This window comes from Ictidomys tridecemlineatus, chromosome 7, assembly GCF_052094955.1.
Source record: "Ictidomys tridecemlineatus isolate mIctTri1 chromosome 7, mIctTri1.hap1, whole genome shotgun sequence".
NCBI lineage: Eukaryota > Metazoa > Chordata > Mammalia > Rodentia > Sciuridae > Ictidomys > Ictidomys tridecemlineatus.
The window spans coordinates 41,758,756-41,780,236 of NC_135483.1; positions in this window are offsets into that span (position 1 = coordinate 41,758,756).

Here is a 21,481-nt window from a genome sequence, read left to right on the forward strand (position 1 = left end):
TTTCAGAAAGTCTTGATCCTTTTACAGTCACCACCTGCTTCCTTATTCAGATTCTGACTTCTGGTCAGCAGACTCTTGACCATTGTAGCTTCATATGTGCAATAGTCCTTCTTTAACTTTTCAACTAATTAATACCATTGGGTCCTTCCAATCAAAAGCAAAATGCAGTGCTTGTCTTCTGCTATTTCTGAGAAAGAAAACTGTTAGCCTTTGTAAATAAGAATATTGCCGCGTTGACCTTGACTGTTGTTATTTCAAGATCTGAGAAATCGGAACACCTCTAGGAAAGAAATACTTAGATAGTTCATAGCAAAACATTAATTGAAATGATGAAATCAGCACTCATTTATTCTTTCTGAAAATATTTTTTAGTTGTCAGTAATTCTTTATTTTATTTATTTATATGTGGGGCTGAGAATCGAACCCAGTGCCTCACACATGCTAAACAGGCAACTCTGACACTGAGTCAGAACCCCAGCCCTCCATTTATTCTTATTGGATTTGGGAGGATTGGCTTATTTGTTCTTGATTGCTTTGACAGTAAATTTAATAATGGCCTAAGAAAGCAGGAAAAAAGAATAAAACTCTTTAAATTGGCCACTGGTTGGAAATGAAACCGATTCTGGCAAGCCATTTTACTGCATAAATAGACTATGTTATATCATTCACTTATGGTAGATCATTTAGGTACTCCACATATTAAATAACATCTTACAGTGTACAACAATTACAAAATTAGACTTTACTTGCTTTTGAGTGGCAAAAAATCCCTTTTCAGAATATAAGTATTGTGACAAAACCTGTGGGTGTAGTAAACCCTTGGGTATCAGTGAGTCTGAACTCTCAAGCAAATAAAAGACACACAGCCTATATTTTCCCATGGAGTGAATAGTGCCAAACATAAATATTGCAGCACTGAACATAAAACACCCTATGCAAAAATATAGACCTTGTTTGTTTGATTCCCCTAATGCTTTAAAAAAGCTTACATCAAGGGTACTATAAGTACTATGTTTAAGAATCTAATTCAATTTAAGGGGTTCCACACTGCCTATAAATTTTTCTATTGAATTACTGCCCAAGTTCAATTCATGGAAATGTATTGTTCTATGCCAACAAACCTTGTTAGGTACTTAATAATAGCAATAATATATAAGGAGTAACTAAAGTGCTTGTTGAAAAATTAGTCATTATTAGTAATTACGGACGTCTTCCCATCATAGTTCAATTAGTTCAAGGACCATTATAACTTTTTAAACCAATTTTAAGGAACGCCTACTATGTGTGTGTTCATGTTCAGGAACTTTCTATGAATACTTTATGTAATCATTTTACGAGCTCTGCCAGGTAACGTTTTGGGGAAGGAATCCTTATTATCTATCCTTACATTTCATTGATGGGGCTTATTGAATTCTGAGTTTGGGGAGTTGAGGGGAACATTACTGGTTTTATTCTCTCTGCTTTGTTCTTGCACCTCCTACAGGAAGAAGAGTAGGGCAGACCACCTATGAGAGTCTTGCAGCAGGCAGTGGGGGTCGGGGTGGTGTTTCACCCCCCACACACCCCACATACTGCTGCCCCTCAGCATTAGAAGAGAAGCTCCTCTTGACTCTCATCAGCTGCTATGTCTTAGATAAGTGAGAAAAATGGGACAAATACAGGATATCTTCTGTCCTGGCAGTAGCAGATGTAGGGGTAAATTTTAGAGCCCCTCCTACCCTCTTGAGCTCTCTGCTGTCTTCCTCTTTGAGCAGCAGTTAGTGAGCATCATTGCCAGTCACCATGAGATAGACGGATTCTCTGAGCAGCAGTATTGTGAGGCTGATCTGCAGATCCCAATCTTTTTCAGGGCCAGCTGCTGAGGTGTAGATTGAGGGAGGAGACATCTATGTTAATCTCAGTTACATCTTCATCTCATCTATATCATGAGTCATTATACTTTGCGAGTAACAGACATCCCTAAATAGGCTAATACTTTGATTTCCACTTAACTATCTGTTGTACTCCTTACCATTAGGTGGTAAAGGAGAAGAGAAGTATGTATTTGGGACCCAAACTTATAACAGGAGTGACCTGTCATTATTTTTACCAGATTACTGAGAGGCAGAGAGATAAGTATGTTACTCCAAGTGCCATTATAAATCTGACATGATTTAGAATAATGATTGTCAAAATAGGTTGTGCAAGATGATCCATTGGGTGTACCATGGGACTACTAGAAGCTATATTTATTAATATTTATATTAAAAATAGTGAAGATAACACATTATTTAATTTATAATCAATATTAGCCTTAATATTTTTATTAGTTATAAATCCAATAGTTTGTTTAAATATTAAGGCTCATATTTAATATAGGACTCAATAATAACACCTGTATTAAGCTTGGAATCAGGTAATATTACCACACACAGTGCACAGGGTTCCTCTCCAGCACAAGACTTCTCCCCAGTGTGCAGAGGGTTACAGACTCACTTCACGTTCTCAGTTGCTCTCAGGGTACTGCACACCCTGAGAGTGGATTCATTCACATATGCCTCATGAAGTGGGTTTAAAGATTATATTATCTGGTCCTAAGTAAAGGAACATTTCCACAAAATAGATAAAGATTCCTATAAATAAATAAAAAAAATCAAAACACCAATAACATGAACTGAAGTGAACAACAAGAAAATGACAAAACTGAAATTTCGACATTTCTCTCAGTCATATTTAAGGGGACAAAAATGAAAATCTAATTAGATCCCCAAATAAATTGACCCCAATTTAGAAAACATCATATGTATCTTTCCATTCACTATATTTAATTAATGAATCTTATTTTGTCTTGAGATATTAATTAATTAATAATTAGCAAGATTTTTAAAATATAGGAATTCTAACTATGAAGCAAGTTTCTTTATTTCCCTGGATATTTAAGGTTATTTGAAATTAATTCTAATTTCAAAATTGTACAAAACTTCCTTGAGCTGATAATAAATATTTAGAAGGCTTTTCCTGGGATTTATTAATATGATACTATAATAACATAATTATATGTTTACATAATTTATACACACATCTAATTTTTAATTATTTTTTAATTATGGTATTGAGAATTCAGAAATGTCTGGAGACCCTTGAATTTCAAGATTAGTGCAAATCTAAAAAGAGATCTGGGGCTGGGGCTGTTACTCAGTGGTAGAGCACTTGCCTAGCATGCAAGAGGCCCTGAATTCCATCTCCAATAAGAGAGAGAGAGAGAGAGAGAGAGAGAGAGAGAGAGAGAGAGAGAGAGAGAGAGAGAGAGTATGTTAATGTAGCACAATGGAAATTGAAGAGTTGGATAGCATGCAAACCATATAAGCAAATAATGTAAGCAAACCACTGGGTTAAACTAGTTGATTGAGGCAATAGACTCATTAGAACTACAGTACATTCTAAAAAGAAAAGTTTCAAGAGCTACTCTTGGATAATGAAATCCTCAAAACTTAACTGCAGGATGAGTAGGCAGCAGCAAAAGAAAACAAAACAAAACAACTGAGAGGTTTGTCAAGAAAGAATGTGATGGAGCTTCCATAAAAAGCAATGCAGTCTCTGGCAGCATGAAGGGAAATACTTCTTTGTTTAGAACATAGAACAATCCTGTCTGAGACCTAGGGCTTGGTTTGATCTTAGAGCATCCTTTTAAAATAGACTAGAAATAAATAAAAGAGCAGCCATAAGGGAGGCAAACCAAGGGATTCAGTCTCAGGAATTTAAAAATTCTCAGAGACCTATTAAACTTATTCACGTTTAAAGGACAGCCTTATGAAAGGAGGATGCATACCTCTAAGGTGGTGGTGTGTGCCTTCTTCAGTTCCCTCAACCTCCCTTTCTCCTGAAGGAGCCACTCCACAGAACAACACTGCATCCATCTTGCCAAGCTACAGGAGCTAGCTGGCATCTGGGTTGAGGCCTGGGATCTGAATGGCCCTCAAACCCCACAGATTGAGCTTCTCTTCAGGACACATCTCCTCCACTTTAGCATTCAAGGACAGGGCTCCCCTATTGGCCATGGAGGAAGAGCTATTGTGATACAAAGATAGCAGCAGGGAGAAGTGACAGCAAAACTAAAAGTGATAAATTCCCCCTCCTTTGTCCCTGTGAGAATGATCCCGTTTTGATAAAGTCGCTGTAGAACATTCTGCTGTCTCACCTTCTGGCTCACTGTGAAGTGGCAGTCAACACATCTTATTCATGCCTGCTTGGTTTCCTTTCTCACTCACTCAGTCCTGGGCTTGCACCACCTACATATAATAGCCCCACTTCTTCCCTTGCTTCACGCTTTACTCTTTAGAGGGCCTAGCAAAGGCAATCAGTTCCCAGAATGTTATAATATGTTGTAATAAATATAACCATAAAGAAATATTTTGTGGTCAAATATATTTGGAAAACTTGTATTTACAAAAAGAAATTAGTAGATTTACTTGCTGCAGAATTTATTAAATGAGGTAGATATTATTATGCAATGTTTTTTTGTGTCAATCTCCCAGGGAGCATGTGTAACATTAGAGTAGTACAGAAGGAATTTTGGGGATGCAGTTCTAATAGAAGGAGGAGCTATTTTTCAGCTTAACTTGAAGATTAACTGTCTTCTAGACAATGTTGCAAGATAGGATAAAGGAGTTCCACAAGGTTGTAACTGAGTATATACTGGGAATACTCAATACACTATCAAAGGGATACAATACATCACAAGATCTCTAAGGTCTATTCTGGAATTCTGAGTCTTCTAGTGCACATAATAAAGGTTATTACCATAAAGGTAATAACCTAATATTTTGCTTTAAAGACTGATGGACTTTTGCCATTCTTTCTAGCAGATCATAAGGAAATTCCAACATTATGTTTAGGTGTTTTGTTGATGGGACTATTCACCCTCTCCAGCATCCTACATAACATTGCACAACAAAAAGGATTAGAACCACATATGATACATAATCACTGACAAATAAATCATCATTTTTGTTTTTACTAACTTAAAAAGGATGGAAATGTTGCCAGATTTGGTAAATAATCCGAAGCAGTGAATTCAAAGAAGATCACCTAAATAAATATTAGGGACTTGACCCTTGGTGAATAAATAGTGCCTTATGTTTCATAATGCCATGATCATAACATGACATCTTATACTCGATGCGTTCTAGGAATTCTCTCCTCTATATGTAATTCTCTCTTCTTGCCGATATGCTTGGAATATACTTATCATTTAAGTATCAATGAAAAAATTTACTCCTTCCTTAACTTTCCCAGGCGGAAATAACAATCTTCTTTTATTTTACTATGTTTTATTTTCAAGCAGAGGCTTAGAGAAAGCATTCTGGGTTGTTTAGGTAAATAAACTACCATCATGTGCTATATAATAATTATATTTAGGTTAACCATAGATGGCATATATGACAATGGTCCCCTAAGAATGTGTCATCCAGTGATATCATAGCTCTCTTAGTTTGTGTAAGTACACTATGATGTGCACACTATGACAAAGTCACCCAACAATGCATTTCTCAGAACATATCCCCATCATTAAGTGACCCATGACTATTTACCAAAGCAGCAACCAAGGTTGCTGAGACCAAAAAGGGTGAACACCCATCACAAAGTCTAGGGATGAAGAGGGAGGAGGAGACAGAGTGTCAGCAAGATTAATGAGAACTGGAGCTACACAGAAGGAGGAGCAGCTTCTGTCCTGGTGCAACTCAGCTACTGCTGGAGACCTGAGCAGTCTCAGTGGCAGCAACTAACAGGAAGTCAGCTGTTCAGAGAAGGTAGGCAATGTAGTCCTAAGGGGTCTGCATGCCTTCCATGGTCCAAGGAGGAGAATGGATAGGGAAGAAGGGGAGACAAAAATAACAACAAAATAAATTATGTTTTCATTGGCATTTTTTAAGTTCAACTGATATCATAGAATTCCTTTTGTTCACATCCCTATTTTACCTTTCCTTGAACAAAGAGATATGTGTCTTTTTGAATCTCTGTTGCCTTTGCACACACAGTGTAGCAATTTGAAGGGAAGGAAGGAGAAAATGAAGAAACAAGGAAGGAAGGAGTGACTGGCTCAGTCCTGGGCTTGCACCACCTACATACAATAGCCCCACTTCTACCCTTGTAGACCTATGCCCTGTGTGTTTCACATGAGGCAGCAGTGGGATTCCAGGGTGCTCTCCAGGAGGCAGTAGGAAACATGAAGACCAGAGGCTCTCATTATGAGTTGGGAACCAAGCAGTGCATCACTTTCTTGGTGTGACCACAAACTACCAGCTTCCTTTTGGCTTTTGTACTGCACTGGATTTTATTTTTGCATGTTGGATTTCAACTTCATTTCACAATAATCCTTCACACAAGTAGTTACGTCCTTGTTCTGGAGGTGTTACAAGTTCATTGCCAAACTTTAGAAAATTAGAGTTATTTTTAAAATAAATTTCTTTGAAACAGATTTAAGTGACACTGTATGAACTACTCTTTTTTTCCTTGATATTCTAATTTGTTTTTTTTTTTTTTTGGGTATTTTGAGATATTCAGTCTCTCTGTTCATTATCAACATTTCCTCATTCCTCTGACATTATATTCAATTATTTTAGATTTTTACCATATATATAAGATGAAGAAAAGGTTTCCTATAAAGTCGACATGATGGTGACTAATTGTTGAACGGTTCTGAAAGAATTTTATTTTTCAGTGCAAATACAGAACATTTACATAGATGGTTTTTAAAGTAGCTTTATGAAACTTAGAAAACACCCTCAGGTATTTGAGAAGAAAAGTCTTTAAGGAAGATTCTATACTAATTTTTTTTTATTTTGTACCTTGAAGTACTTTTTAAAATATTGGTAATATGATGAAATTTTAAGATGATCAAATTTGAACTTTTGGGGGAAGGAAAAATGCTCAACATGGTTTTGTACAACTTGAATGGTCTTCTTTGTTTAAGCATGTTCAGTGACTAGCTATTTCTACTGATTTCAGTGCAAATGCTCTTCCTAACTTTTCCCATTCTTCTTATTCCCACCGCACCCTACTGATCCAACTTTATATAACACTACTGCTTACTAGTTATCCTTGGCTACTACCCATGTTATTTCCTATCCCCATCCCTGAATGTCATGCATATTTATTCAGTTTAAAAATATTATAGCCTTTTTGTAATAAGGGTAAATGGGAAGGACCAATATAAACATGAACAAAAGGACCCTGTTATGGAAAAACATGACAATCTTAAAGGTGGAAAGAGACATGATAATAACTAATGACCATGCAGCCCTGTGAGGGCTACAATAGTGTGATCTACAAAATGCTATAGGTGCAACAGAAGAAGGTAGGGTTGTCATTCTGGAAGACTTATAAGGAAAACTGCACTTGATTTGGGTGTTGAACAACTAAATAAGTATTTGCCAAAGGTACTTCCAAGGAATTGGTCCAAGCCATAAAATTATTAATGCAATTAATAATTATAAGAAGTTTTATATAATATTTTGCCAAGTAAAAATTGGTGCATATATTGGGGACAACTCTACATTTATTCCTCAGAGAAACTTCCTATAATATGAAAACACTGTAGGGAAAAAACAATTATTCTCAATACCAGTCACCCAGTGACTTGGACCACTTCTAAAATCGCCATGTCCTAGCCACTGAAACTTGTAAACCGATTCTAGAAGCACTTCTCCAAATAATGGAGAGGTTTTTTTTGTTTTGTTTTGTTTTTTCAAAAGGAATGAGTCATTTCATGTAAATACAGCTATCACTTAAATTTTTCAGAAATCTGGAAAAACACACTTTACTCCCAAGAAGAAAAAAAAAATACCTTCAGGCACAATTCAAATAATTTATGTTTAAAATGTATGCATTTAGATAATTGCCATTTATATTCTTCAATTCCTTTCTTGGAGAGGAGGAAAATTTAAGTGTTATTATTATTACTACTATTATTATTATTTATACAATAAATGTATTAGTCAGACTTGTACTTCTGTACATGCTGGTGTAACAGAGAGCAGCTTTATCATTCTGATTTAAACTACAAAAAGAGAAAAATGAACAAAATATATGAAACAATTATTCTAAGACATTGGCTATTAGGCAACAAGGAATAGTATTCCATGAAAGATGAGAAATAGGGAAGTCAACCTTATGATTGCTGCAGCTTATGCCCTTGAGCAAGCTTCTAGGCCACTCATAGGTAAAAGAAGTCCAGATGAACCCCACAGGCACCTGCATTGAGGAGACACACATGAGATGTCAGGGAGTCCAAGACAGATAGAATTTTCAGGACAGAGTACTAGAGGAGAGAGCTGTGCAGAGAGAGCTCCACAGATTTTCAGAGTCCCCATCAAGTATTCAACTGAGTACTGACCAATGCATATGTATGAGAAAACTACCCACAGCTAGGAAGAGACTAGCTGGAATAATATAGGAACTCACACAAAGGTGGATAGTGATGATTCAATAGCCAGCCCAGAAATAAAAGCTCTTACTTCATATGTCCCTGAGTCGAAGATTAATAGTTTCATATTAGCAGAGTAAGTAACCTAAAAACTCCTTTGTTCCTACCTACCAAATGTTAAAAGTGACTCTAGATAATCAAATAACTTCACTAGTTCTAGAATAAAGCTCAAGAACATCTGTAGCAATTATTCTGCATTACATCCAATGAAAACTTTCCAAGTAAGCAAAGAAACAGAAAGTTTAAAATTATAATGAGGAGAAAAAAAAATCAATTGAAATTGACTTATTTTTAATGGGCAAAAAAATCAATTGAAATGGACCTGACAGAGATGTTGAACCTAACAAAGACCTTAAAACTTAGAACAGTATTCCATATTTAAAATTATCTAGGGATAAGATTGAACATGGCTAAGCAGAGACATGGAAGACATAAAAGGGACCCAAAGTCATCTTCTAGAGATTAAATTAAAATTTCTAAGATGATAAAATACACTGGTTGGAATTAATAGCATATGAGATATTGAGGAGAAAAAAATAGTAATAGAAACTATTCAAAATAAAACACAGGGAAAAAGGACCAATATAGTTGATTATATGCACCAAGGAGCTTCAGAGCAACTTCAAATAGCCTAATAAACATGTCATTGTTTAGTATGGAGGGTCAGAAAAAAAAAGTTCAAGACATAACATCCAAAGATCTACAACTTTGGGAAAAATTATAAACTCACAGATTTAAGAAGCTCAACAACCCTAAACAATGAAGAAAACTATACCACAGCCCACCACATTCACACTGCTTAAAATCACTCATAAATAATAGTTTAAAGAAAAGAAACCATAAAGGGTATCAGGAAAAAAGGATGACAACGGATTTCTCATCAGAAAAACTACAAATGAAAAGACGGTAAAACAACCTGTTTAATGGAGAGGAAGAAAGGAAGGAAGGAATGGAGGGAGGGAGGTAGAAAGGAAGGAACAGAAAGAAAAAAGAGAGAAACCCTGTCAAGGAAGAATTGTCTACCCAGTGAAAATACCTTGCAAAAACGAAGGTGAAGTAAAGGCTTCCAGACATACAGATGCTAAAAGCTTTCACCAGCAGCAAACCCCTACTGTGAGGAGTGTTGAAGGAGATCATTGGAGTAGAAGGAAAAGGGTACCAGGAGTGCATAGTATTTACACAAAAGAATGAAGAGAAGGAGAAATTCTGTCTACCCTGTAAATGTAAAAGATTATTTTTAAAATCTCTTTAAAGGAAAACTAGTAAAACAAAAAAATAAATAAATAAAAGCGGTGTAGTATAGGGATTTAACACACGTAGATCTTAAAAATGCAATCAATTGCTATCTGCAATAGCACAAAAGCCAGAGCATAAGAACTGGAAGTACACTGTCATAAAGTTCTTATTCTATGGATAAAGTGCAATAGTATCACTTGAAGATAGAGTGATAAAGAAGTATACTAAACCCTAAAGTAACCACTAAAATAATGAAGCAAAGAGTTATAGCTAATAAAACAGCAAAGATAGAATCGTAAAAATCACTCAATCTAAAATCAATGTGGTTTTTGTTTTTGTTTTTTTGGTACTGGGGATTGAACCCAGGAGCACTTAGCCACCAAGCCACATCCTTAGCCCTATTTAGAGACTAGGGCCTCTCTAAATTGCTGAGGCTGGCTTTTGAACTCGCAATCTATCTGCTTCAGCCTCCTGAGCCACTGGGATTACAGGCATGTGCCAAGGCACCGGGCTGGTAAAAGTATTTTTATTACTTCTTATGAAAGTAAAAGATTTCACCAAGGAAAACTAACATAGTTTATATCTCCCTCTCCAACATCCTAGTCTGAGAAACAATAATATGGAAAATACTTTTCAGGAAACCTCTACCATTTTTTGCCACAATGCACACAACCAATGCCTTCAATAAGTATTGTACATCTTTGCTGAGGTAGGTATATTGCTGAAACGTCCTGCCTTTCTCTGTCACACAGGAAGAATTAAAAAAATTATGAGTGAATGGGAATGTCAATATTGACCTTCCATCTTTAAATTTATGTTAAAAGGGATGTGTTCATGTGCTCCAGTCATTTCTTACTAATAATGAATTGCCTGTGATACATCTTACAATGTACCTAGAATCCAGAGTGTCTTTAGTGAAAAACCACTGACTCCCACCCATTTCATTTCTCAGCTTACAAATCCAACTCCAGCTAGAAAACTCTCCATACTTAATGGTCATTTCTTCTCTTACATCTTGAGTCACTTGATTGTTTCACTCCTTATTCCCTAAATTGTCAGGTGAGTTCCAATACATTTTGAAAGTTTGCCAGGCCATAATAATTCAAGTTAGGAAACCCTACCTTAGATACTATTTTTCAAGCATGAATTATCTTACTTGTGATTTTGATGGGAACTAATTTACTAATTAGTTTACATATTAGTTTACAAATAAGATCACAATACAGGGAGTTTGTGTTCTTGATTAGGAAATCTGCATCTCAGGTTCCAGATGGTCTGGTGCCAAAGAAGGACCCCTTTCAACAAAGGGGTACAAATGTACTGAATGACTTTCTGAGCCAGGCTCTGAGCTTAACACTGGAAAATTATGTTTCTAGGCAAATAACATGCTCTGGTGGACATTCACCATTAGTGGAGGAAGACAGCAAACTGTAAATGTGTTGGTGTTCAAAAGTTAGGTCACAGGTACCTCTGAATGAGGTTGGGGAAACCAGGACACTTAATGTTTCATTTATCTGATTATAATGTTGTAATTTTAGGGCCAGGAGTTACTGTTATTACAAAAATGGGGTATTTAAAAATTGTTACAATTATTTCTCATGTTCTCCTTTTCCTAATTATGTTACTTCAATATTTTGTAGTTTTAATTTTATTCCTAATTTTAGGTTAGAAATTAGATAGTTCTAATTTTAGGCAGTTGGTATTTGAAAGATCTTTCTTGTGCAGGAAGATTTTTTTTTTTTTACCCAAAATGAGAAAGAATATGTGTTTTGTATAATTATGTATCTATGTGTACATGTGCATGTTCATTCGTGTGTGTGTGTGTGTGTTTGTGTGTGTGTGTGTGTAAATCCCTTGATCAAGGACTGAATCTTAGTAACAGGGGAGATGCAATTGTCATTTTTTTTTTTTTTACAATCTACAGTCTCAGAAGAATAAGATGGTGCTTATGGTTATGGGTAGTGATGGGCCAGGTCGTACTTCTTTATCATTATTTGCTGAGGTATTTTTGTTTGCTTGTTTGTTCTGAAGATGCTGTCTTACAGTTGGATGATCAGGGCAGACCACTGATTTTATGCAGCTCAGTATTTCATGTTTAAACTCAGAAAGACTGGCTGGGAGCCCAGCTGACAGGTGGCGCTCACCATGTAACCAAGGCAGCCATACCCTGAGCCTGGCCTGTCACCTGACAGGTGGATCTGCTGATGAATTTGGGATCTTTTCGGCAGTAGACCTCAGTCTTTTTAGTTGGATGGTCAGGCTCACAACCTTCAGGTGTGACCCTAAATTGCCATGGAAAAAGCCATTCCTAAAGAAACCTATCGGAAGCAAACCAGTTCTAAGAAACACCACACGTAGCCTAATAAACACGCAGCCATCACTTCATTTGTACTTCATAACTTTAGACTATTACTCCCCAGAATAAGATATCACCTTTCCTGGAGTGGAGCAATGTACAAATAGTGTCCGTGACAGGTGACAGGTGAGGTGGGTGCACTCATAGTGCAAGCAAGCTTTCTGATCTTGGGCCAATGGGTCTCACCTGTCAGCAGTTGTGACAGCTCAGGTCTCACTGCCAAGAGCAGGAGCCCGGTGACTTTGACATGGCAGATGGGAGTCAGGTATAATAGCTGACATGGAAGATGGGCAACCCAGGGAACATTTTTCAGGGGCAAGGTTTACACAAAAGGTCTGTGGCTCTACCCAACTAGCCCAGTGACTTCAACATCTTCTGTGGTCCCAATAAAAAGGTTAAGACTGTAAATCTTAGATAATAATTAGCATTTAGAACCTATCATGTAGTGGATATTTGTAAATATGAATATTTTCTTTACCCTTACAACAACCCTCCAAGACAATGGTCACAATATTGGCATATGAGCAACTGAAGGTCAGCTGAGATGAGCATCTCAAGACTACACAACTGGGACTAGAGGAGTGGACTCAGACACAGACTTGCCCGGCTTCCTGCTGGGTGATTTCCAAAATTCTGTTACTGGAGTCACAACAATTTCTTGACTCTATAGCTCAATCAATCATTTCTACTTCACATTTGTAGTAAAAGGGAGGAACTAATAATAATAGGAATAAAACATAAGTTGAAAAATAAAATAATCAATTGAAATATTCTGTGTTTCTTCCTGTTAGGTATAATACCTGGCTTATTACAAATTCCAATAGTGCCTTTTTTTCCCTAAAAAAAAAGACTTGACTTATCTTAAGTGACTGGCAAGAGAATTTTCAAATATCAGTCCTAAACAGGAACAGATAAAACCTTAGGACTCCCCTTAGATGTGTGGTATGTAATTCACATGTAACATGAGTGTAATCAGATAAAAGAAAAATGGGAAAAAAAACTGCAGTATTTTTCATATTTGAGAAGCTGGCAGAATTTATATCCTCAACAAAACTGCTCTTTTGTTTGGAGAAATATTTTACTGGAACTTTGGAACATACCAAAATAGAGCCAAGAGCCTGTGTAGATTGGGGAAGTTAAGAAAAAGCAGAAGTAAACTATGTAAAAAAAAAATTTTTTTTAAAAAGTAGCCTTCTTGGGAGTGAGGAGAGGCCCAGTTGAGGAGAGCTGAGAAAGGCAGGAGAAAAGGTTAAGGAATGGAGCCCAGCACGGAGGGGAGCCAGCAGAGAGCAATGTCTGTTCTGTCACTTCAGGAGAGACGACCATCTTTACATGGCTTGGTTGAGTTGTAAGCCATGGTCCTAAATACTGATTCTAAGTTTCCCTTCTCAGAAACATAATTTCATTATGATAGGTAACGTGTTTATGCCAATTCTCTGAACACTTGACTCCTCTGTGTTACCTGCCCTGAGGATCAGATTGAAGCAAGGGGTGGGATGCATACTCAGGAAGGCCGGTGAAGAGAGGGCAGCACAACCTAGCAGCATGCATGCAAGAAGGAACTGGCATCCTCTGTGAGTTCTGGAAGGAACCAGTGTGCTCAAGAACCCAGAACATCAGGCTGGAGCTGAGGGTGTCGGTGAGGGCCAAGTTACCACGGAGGATGAGAGATCTTGCTTACTATATCATCTCTTCTATTTAAAAATGAATCTTTTGATAATCTCATCCTGTATTATGGCTCTAAATACCATCTACTTATTGATGTCTAAAGCTAAGGTTCAGCTCTAATTTCTCCACACCTACCTAGCATTTCCACTTGGCTCTCTGATGGTCATCTAGAACTTAATGTGCCCAATATTAACCTGTTAATTTGCTAATTCCTTCTCAACTTACCCCTTGCTTAAGTTCCCCATCTCAGTAAATGCCATCACCATTCACTGTCAAAAAAACCCAAAACCCTGTTACCATTCTTGAATCCATTCTAATATTGATCCCACCTCTAAAATATATCTCAAATCTCATTGCTTCTCAAAATCTTCACTGACCATGCTCTGAGCTACTGTCCTAGACAGTCTTTCACAAAAGTCTGCTCTCTATTTTTACTATTTTCCTCCTCTCTGGCCCATCCACCTTGTGCCTCCAAGTCCATGCTCTGCACAGTGGTGAGAGTGAGCCATCTGTCTTTGCTCAGAACCCCTCGATAACCTTCTTGATTGGGCATGCTTGCATCTCATCTCAAGCATATTTGTATCTCAGTAGCTAACACAGTACTTGGCACAGAAAACGTGTTTAATAATGTCTGTTTGTTCACTGACTCGATCCATGTAATATTTTTCTATTCGTAAAGGAAGGCAGTAGGAATTGGGGAGGTGTGTAGTACTAAGGAAGGTGTGATGTACTCTTCGGCAGCTTTCTTTTCAAGGCTAATTTCACAGCAAACATAGGATTATGTTTTAACAGTTTCTGAGAAATGATAGCAAATGGCAGAAAATCTGTACATTAGCAACATAGACAACTTCATGGCTCAGGAAATGAGAAAATGCAAAATCGTGATAGCATAAATAGGGGGTTTTATGTATATATAGCTTCCTCTTAGCCCAATCTTGTGTTTATTGAATATTCATTGGGGTATGTTAGAACAGTGTACAATATTTTATGAGTTTGGCAAAGGGATAAAGAGCTGTGTGGTTTATGTTTTTGCTACCAAAAAAGCACCATAAAATGGACTCAAACTGGGTCTTCAGCATATATGCATCAAAGGTGATCAAAGAATAAATTTATTTCACTGCCCCTATTGGTTCAGACTCAATCTGTTTGGTGAATGCCCCTATTTTGTAGTCCTTCGTGGCTATTGACAACTTTTACAAAGGTTTGTCCTTTATTTGTGTCCTCTCATCTCTTCCCTAACATATGCCCCCAATATCTTCTAACCACATTTCCTTCTTCAAGAATTTTACTTGTAGAACAACTCTCTCCAATAAAGATTTGCACTAATAGGCTCAGTTATTTCAGAATATTATGAAATGGACCACATCATATTGTGACTGTAAAGATGTCTAATAGATATTTCCTTGATCTTTGTACACCGTTTACTCCATCTATTTTCTACTGCTATAACAAAATACCACAGACTAGGTATTTTATGAATAACAGAAGTTTATTTGGTTCAAGGACCTGAAGACTGTAAAGTCCAAGAGCATGGGACGAGCATCAGGCAAGAACCTTTGTGCTATACCAAAACATAGCAGAAAAGCAAATGCATACCAGCAGACAGAGGAAACCATACCATACTCATTTTTGTTATCAGGAGCCCGCTCTATTCCCAGTATAAGAGCATTAGCCCATTTATTGAGGAATTGGGGCGGTGTGTAGTACTAAGGAAGGTGTGATGAGAAATGATAGCAAATGGCAGAAAATCTGTACATTAGCAATATAGACAACTTCATGGCTCAGGAAATGAGAAAATACAAAATCGTGATAGCATAAATAGGGGGTTTTATGTATATATAGCACTCACAATGCCCAGCAGGCAGAATCATTCTCGAGATCTAATCACAGTGGTGAACTGACACATAGTAGGTACCTAATGAACTTCCTTTGGATGACCAGATGGGTGATTTGGGAGGTGAATGAACCATGGAACATATAATTTAGTAGAATTTAGACTCATGATACTAGATTATAAATAGATTTGGAATTTGAATGCAATTTGAATATGATGTTTTAAGGAGCCAATAATTTTATTACTATTAAACATTTCAGAATGGTTTGTGAGGAGGGCCATAATCCTATCACAAAGCAAATGATCATCACCTAATAGAGTGTTTGAAATCTTGCCAGCCAAAATTATCAATAAAAAGTAATTTTTATCTAATTAGAAGCCACCTTAGTCTCATAGTCATCTTAACATAATTGCCTTTAAAGAGAAGTTAACAGATTTAATCATTTATCTAAAAATACTATCTTATATTTCTTAAATTAATGAAATTCAGGAGAGTAATGCTTTAAATTTACCTCCCCTCCCCCTTCAAAACCTCATAGTTAAAGGAATGTCTAAACACTATTGTTAAAATATAGTCAAATTAATTTGCCTAGAATTTTCTGTCTCTTCTCTTTTTTTCCTCTGTCAGTCCTCTGTCCTGGCTTTTTAAACTTCTACCCTCTTTCCAAATGCCTTCCACTTTTGTTTCCTCACTCTTGTCTCTATTTTATTTGTCTTTCATTTCCTCTCATAGTCTGCCTTTCCTTTAATTAGTCAATATTTCACTGTTATTATTCTGCTCTTTTTGCTTCTTAGTGACTTAAAAAGCCTGGTGTAGAATGTGTATCTCACAGTGGTAGATTTCATTATCATTCTCTATTCTTCACTTCTCTCTGAATCTACTCCCAAGATCAGCTATATTATCTGTCACAAATTTGGTGCATCCACAGTGTTCACCTGTGACTTTGGGATGACTTCCCTTGGATGTAATCATATATCCCCATCCCACCAATCTTGGGCTTGACCATGTGAGTTGCTTTGGCCTCTGGAATGTGAACATATACCAGGTTTGACATTCACCAGATTTGGCATATACAAGGTCTCTGTAGGCTCTAAAAGCCACTGGGTACCTCTGCTCACCTGTCTGTTATTTTGCCATAGCGACATCCGGACCTGCCTCAGTTATCGATGGGATGTGAAAGACTGAACCTGTAACATAAAGTTAAGCCAAGCTAAGCTCAGTCCACGTCAGCTGGCCCCAACCAACTTTCAGACTAGTGAAAACAAGTGCTTGTTTTGAGCTATCAAACTTTGAATTGGTTTGTTACATAGCAGAAACCAAATGATACACTAAATTGAATCAGAGTTCACCCAAGAGACTCCAGCAGGCAAAATTATTCTTATTTGCTGATCCTTTCAAATACCTGACCAGGTCAGGTTGTGGCCCAGTTAGTTGTCATATAGTGACTCCAACCAAAAGTCTTATCTGTACTCAAGTCTGCACATGTTGCTTATTTCTTCAGCCCCACCCCTGGATCTGACAGAGCTTTACTACATCTTCTACCAGTGATTCTCTATTACAAGAAAAGAAAGCACCAGAACTCCAGGTGTTTGTTCTAATTGTACCTTTCAACTAATCTCCATGTATCCACTTTGGGTGCTTTTTGAGCAATCTTGTATCAAGCACTCATAATGACCTTTCAAAACCATTAACCAGTTCACATTACTCATACTCTTATACTCTCTTTGACAACATTTGATAACTGGAGTGCTATGGTTTGTGTAAGTATCCTCTAAAGCCCTATGTGTTAAAGTCTTTGTCCCTAGGATGGCACTATTAGGAAGAGGTGGGACAGTAGGAGTTTCTAAGGTCACTGAGGGGCATCCCTTTGAAAGGAATTTGAGGCCCTGGCCTCTTCTTTTTATTTTGCCTTCTGACCATGAAATGAGTAGTTTGCTCCTCCATTTGCTCCTGCTATTGCCATGGGGCATGTCTACTAGAGGCCAAGAGCAAGGGGTCTGCCTAATCTTGGACTGGAAACTCCAAGTCCAACTGTGAATGAAAATAAAACTTTTCTCCATATAAATTAATTATCTCAGATACTTTGGTATAGTGAGGGAAGGCTGACTAGCACATGGAGCAAGATTTTAACTTCTTATGCTTCCTTTGACTTTACCTCCATTTACTTCTATAGTTCCATGTACTTTAGCCACACAAACTTTCCTTTAAAAATGTCATGCCTAGGGGCTGGGAATGTGGCTCAAGTGGTAGCGCGCTCGCCTGGCATGCGTGCAGCCCAGGTTCTATCCTCAGCACCGCATACAAACAAAGATGTTGTGTCCGACAAAAAAACTGAAAAATAAATATTAAAAAATTCTCTCTCTCTCTCTTTAAAAAAAATGTCATGCCTATTACCATCTCACTCTTGATCATTCTGATAAAAATCCATTCCTTATCCCATTTTCAAGTTGTTCTTTAATACAACCTGCCTGCCCCCATCTACTCCTATTACATCCTGCTGTATTCTGGGATATGCTTTGTCTGAAATGCTTTTGAAATTCAAGGGAACAGGGAATAACAACAGAATAACAATAGTGAAGAAAAGAGACCAGTGATCAGATTTAGAGTTATTGCTTGTTCTCATCTTTGAACCAAGAAAGCAGTTGGTTTCTTGGTTCCTTCTTTTACATTTTCAGATAGGAAAATCTTAAGATGAACTTCCCTTGATTTCCAACTTTTTCAATGAAGTAAAGTTTGAGATGGCTATTCAGAGGTGCTCTACAATCCTAGTGTCTCAAACTTATATTTAATAAAATATTTTGTTTTAATAAGCCACTTTATTGAGGTATAATTGACATACAAAAAGTTGTATACATTTTATGCACGTAACTTGATGAATTTGAAGATGAATGTGAAGTCAGCACCACAATCTATACCATCAACATATCTATCACTTCCAAAAGTTTCCTCTTGCCTTTATTTTTATTTTTTTTTTTTTTGTGTGTGTGTGTGTGTGCATGATAAGAACATTTTACATAAAATGTACCATTTTGCAAAATTTTAAAGATAAAATAGTATTACCCATTGGCACTAGGCTGTACAGTAGATCTCTAGTATCTCTGTCTTCTATCACTGAAATTTTACACTTTTTGACTAATAACTTCCTATTTCACCTTTCCCTAGCCCCTGACATCTACCATTTTCTTTTGTGCTTCTACAAGTCTAACTAGTTTTGGTTCATCGTATAAGTGCTATCATGTAGTAAATGTGCTTCTATATCTGTCTTATTAGGTTTATCATGATATCCTTAAGGGTCATTCATGTTGTTCCACATGACAGGATATTCTTCTTTTATAAAGCTGAAAAATATTCCATTACTTATATGTAGCACATTTTCTTTATCTATTCCTCTGTGAATGGACATTCAGGTTGCTTTCATGTCTTAGCTATTGTGAATACCGAGATCAAAGAGCTCTTCTGGATCCTGATTTCACTTCTTTAGGATATTTACCTGGGAGTGGGATTGCTGAAATATATAGTTGTTCTACTTTTAATTTGTTTGAGGAACTTCTGCATGTTTCCATAGTGGTTGTACTCTTCTACATTTCTACCATAGTGTACAAGGGTTTCAGTTTCTTTGCATGCTTTCCAGCATTTGTTCTTTTCTTTGTATGTAATACTCATCCTTACAGGTATGAGGTCATATATTCATTGTGATTTTGATCTACATTCTGTGATGATTAGTGACGTTGAATATCTTTTCATACACTTGGTGGTCATTTTTATATCTTCTTTCGGGAATTGTCTACCCGAATCTAAACCCATTTTTAAATCATGTTTGTTTTTATGCTGTTGTACATAGGAGACTTTTAGATATTAACTTTTTACCAGATAGATGGTTTGCTGATATTATCTCTCATTCTTTAGGATGTCTTTTCATGCTATTGGTTATTTTGTTTGTTGTGTAAAATATTTCACTAGTGTAAAATTTGGAAAAGAAAAATGAAGAAGAAAGTGAAAAATAGGAAAATGTGATTTCACCAACCTGACTTCATATGTATAGCTTTTGTTTATGCAAGCTGGAATTTTGATCTTGTCATCATATATCATCTTACCATTACCATAAATTTCAACTTCTGTAGCAAGACTTTGTCTAATGTTTATAGACAAATTATATAGATATAATAATTAAGGTTTAAAATTTTCTCCTAAAACTAAATCATCCTTATTTTTGACTTCTCCATTTTTGATTGTTTCTTTTTTGGGTGAGTATCATATTTGAGTAATTTTTTTCAGGGAATTGTTTTCAGTATTAAACTTTCTGAATCAAGGATTTTATAGATTGTTTCCTGTGACTACTTGGCTGGGTATAATAGTCTTTAATTATAATAATTTGCCTTAAAAAAAGTTGTTCCATTGTCTTCTGAAATTAAATGGTCATGAGAAATTTGATATCTACCCCATTTCCCTTTTTTTACATGTAAACATTTTTTTTCTTCCTGAATGCATAGCAGGAATTTTATTCTTAAAATTTATTTTTCAGCAGGTTATAGCTTGATATTTGTATCTTTATAGTAATCTACAAATATTAACCTAGTTATTTGAGGCTTTATTTAAAATCATTTTCTTATATGGCTCATTTACCATAATTATGACTCTATGGATGATTTCTTTATCATAAAATTAGTATATTTCATATAAAATTTTATCTGTTGGAAAAAAGAGAGACTCAAATTGATCATGTTTTCTGATGCATAAACTTTTGACTTCATAATAACTTATTTTACACCAATTTGGTCACAGATGCTATTGTAGGTGACGAAAATAGAGAATAAAACATGTTTCATGTCGTAAATAAATTTATAAATATTTTAATGTTATGACACTATAATAATAAGAGACTAGACCAATAATGTAGAAAAGTACTTAGATGTGTCTTTGAAAAAGAGAAATCAAGTCCAGTTTGCTTTCATACACTGCTGAAGTTAAAAGCTCATAAACAGTTCTGTGGTATATTTAATGGTAACAAAATATATACACAAATCTATACACATAATTTATAAATAAATCAGTATAAACAGATGCTTTATAATAACAGCTTTTATATTCAGTATGTGGTACATACTGCACTGAATCCTTTTCTAGATCATCTGACATAATTCTCACAATAATCCCATGGGTTATAATTTATCTCTTTTTTACAGATGAAGAAATTAAACTGAGTTGAGTCCCAAGGTCAAATAATACAGGACACTAATTATTATTCAATCAGAAGTCATTGAATGATGGAATGAACTAGGAGTTAAAGCCAAAACATGGTAAATGGAAAATCTTTATCTTAAGTACTATATTTAAAATATAAACAGACAGCTCACTACAGAGAAACAAAACAAAACAATACAAATAAAAACAAAACAATTCTAGCTAGTACTAAAAGATGAAATGATTTGAACTAAACCTATCATGAATTATGATTTTGTTATTTAGATTAGTTTTCTGCTCCCCCCTTTTTAGGTAACTTGATTAGACATTTTAACACAAAATAACTTTATAAAACTTGATTCATATGAGAGCCTTAAATATGAACTTCTTTAAAATCATGATATTCAATAATTAATCATAGAATTAATAAAGAGAAGATGAGAGTTTTAAACCACAAGTAGGTCTGAAAATTTGCATTGTAAATATCAGTTTATATAAACTGTTTTAGAGTACTTATAGTGGAAGAATCTAATATTTAGGTTGATGCAATTTAAGCACAGGAGAAATAATTAACTAAGAAGGCTGAAACTTGTATACATAATGGTTGCGTAGCTGACAGCTTTCAGTTAAAAAAAATTCTCATGAAGTTATTTTACATAAAATAATTATTTCTTTCAGTTATAAATTATTAAATACGTGTATTTACCTCTAAATATACTTTCCTCCTAACATAACTACACA